Source organism: Etheostoma spectabile, chromosome 10 (assembly GCF_008692095.1).
Source record: "Etheostoma spectabile isolate EspeVRDwgs_2016 chromosome 10, UIUC_Espe_1.0, whole genome shotgun sequence".
Classification (NCBI taxonomy): domain Eukaryota; kingdom Metazoa; phylum Chordata; class Actinopteri; order Perciformes; family Percidae; genus Etheostoma; species Etheostoma spectabile.
Genome location: NC_045742.1, coordinates 1,694,473 through 1,696,917, shown reverse-complemented (window position 1 = coordinate 1,696,917; position 2,445 = coordinate 1,694,473). Strand labels below are relative to the sequence as shown.

The 2,445-nt window shown below is 40.9% G+C and overlaps 1 long non-coding RNA gene across 1 annotated transcript in view; it reads right to left on the bottom strand.

Annotated features, from left to right (window-relative positions):
* Window positions 1-2,445, bottom strand: part of LOC116696805 (uncharacterized) — a 451,372-nt gene that overhangs the window by 138,269 nt on the left and 310,658 nt on the right. The gene's annotated exons all lie outside the window — the stretch shown is intronic.

The window sequence follows — 2,445 nt, the reverse complement described above, 5'->3', positions numbered from 1 at the left end:
AGAGAGAGGCTGACCATCTCAACACCCACTGCAAGCCAAATCTACCTTCGGGTGTTAATAAAGTTACCTTGATTTTTCGATTAAATATAACACAATTAGCAGCTCAACAGGAGATTAACACCTTCAATCACACCTAAAGCATGACATATAGAACGCATTTTGTCTCCAGGGAAACCATTAAACCCAATTGTTTCTGTAGGGTAGCTAATAACCAGAAGATATTTGACTTCTGCTTTACATTCACAAGATAATGTTTGTATGTTCTTTTTTTTTTGTCTTTCTTCAATATATATATTATATGGGTTATAACCAAATGGCCAAAGGAATGACAATCCCATCAGCCTCAGCTGTACTTTGTGTTTAGTCGGAGACTGTAAAAAAAGGAAGTGCTAATTATGGAACGGTACCATGCTAACCACTGAGCTACGATGGTTAACACTGATACACAGCGGGTTTATTTTAGCATTTAGCTCAAAGCCCCACTGTGCCTTTACTTAGCCTCTCAGTAACGTTACACAAAATGCTACAATTTACTTATTTATCTGAACCAAGTGAGAAATAGTGACTCATTCTGTAAAAATGTACATGAGAAGTGCTTGCCTTGGTCAGTAAATTACAAATTGTGAAACCGCTAGTAAATCTGATCCCAGTCATTGTTTCCAAAAACAAAAGCGGTCAGATTGAGGCCATTGACATTTCTATAGCAAATAACATGTCCATCATATAGCGGGACACGTGATAGTCATGGAAATGATATACCTTGAGGAATTTGGAAGGTTTGTGCAACAAACGTGTGTATTAACACCAGGAGTAGCGTGTCTCTTTCAAGCATTTTTGGTGCCACATGTTTTTGCTTATTTGCATGAGCACAGTTTCTACTGCGGGACCAGGCTATCTGGTAACATCTTTATAGCTTTTTTACTGCTCCTCAGAGGAACCGGACGACCCTGGACCTCATAAACCCTGCATGAGATTGGCCAGAGTCATGACCCTTGGGACTCTTGTGTGGTGTGTGTGCATGCTCCATGTGTGTATAAGAGAAAAAAAAAAACGTAGAGAGGGAGATGACTGATCAATTAAACGTCAATACTTTCTCATCCTTCTTCCTGTTGTACATGGGAGAAAACACATATGGGAACCAGGCTAGCTCCAGCTTGTGCTGGTGTTTGAGTCGAGGGGTTAAGGGACTCGTGGGCTATATTTTAGACAAGCACTGCCAAATGTTCTGATAAAAAAGACCCTCCAGAAACAACTCTGTCTTGTAGATTCATTACCCACCAACAGCATTAATAAAACCACATGGAACATACTGACTAAGATAAAAATAGACCAGAGCAGAGAGAGAGTGGGAATGCTGAAAATCTGTGCAATCATGTGTTCTCTCATGGACATCTTGTTGCTATAGGCAGAGGGGCCTGTGTTACAAAATGTGGCGCTAAGTATAGCCTCATGTCACCTCTCTCAAGGGTCCCCTACATATGAGGGGGGGGAAGCACCTCACACAAGCAGCAGCTACGATTATGTTCTGAGAACAAATGTTAGACTGGATTCTGTCATGTAGTCCAGAGCTGACCAGCAGAGAGGAAGTGGGGCTCACAACCCTGCCCTCTCACCTCTAATCCCCACGAGCCGGATTTTCCACAGAGGACTTCATGACGGTTACGGTCTGCGGTGGTTATCTTCCCAGGACACGGCCAGCAAGGGAGACCCCCATAGTCAAATAAACACATGGCACATTTATCTGCAAAACATATAAACATTAAAATTATGTAAACAATTAAGGGTGTTTCTAAATACAGTATGTTTACTTGTGTGTGTGTGTACAGTCTGTGCACACCATTTCCTCTCTTTCCTTTTTCTGCCTGAAAATAAGATCAGATGTTAATCATTTGTTGTTTTGCAGACCACTGATAGCTGTTTAACGTTTTTGGTTGCAGCAACATCCACAAATATACAAAATATAATAAAAATGTAGATCTTGTTAATGAGAGCAGAAGAAAGGCAAAGAAATGGTGTGCAAAAACAATTGGCTCGGAGGTTGATGTTAAGTAAGGGGTTTAGTGCTCTCTGCTCCGTCTCTGCTGCCAGGACGGACATTGTCTTTTGGATCATCAGACAAACACCCACACAGACACACACACACTCCAACACACACGCCCAAACTGTTAATCAGCCTCACTGTGTGAATCTAACAGAGCAGGTTTTTAATTTGGTGGCAGAATTACCGCTAACATGGTTTAACATGCCATGGATGCCATACAGAGGGAAACATGTATAAACATGTATGAACATGTGCACTAATAACAATTTAATAATAATAATAATACAAGCCAACTGAATTGATTTTCTGAAGATACGGTAGGAAGTGAGATGGCCTTTCCTTGCCTTTCACCTGTAAACTCTGTAAACCATCAGTATATTATGTTCATTGTACACATCTGTAAA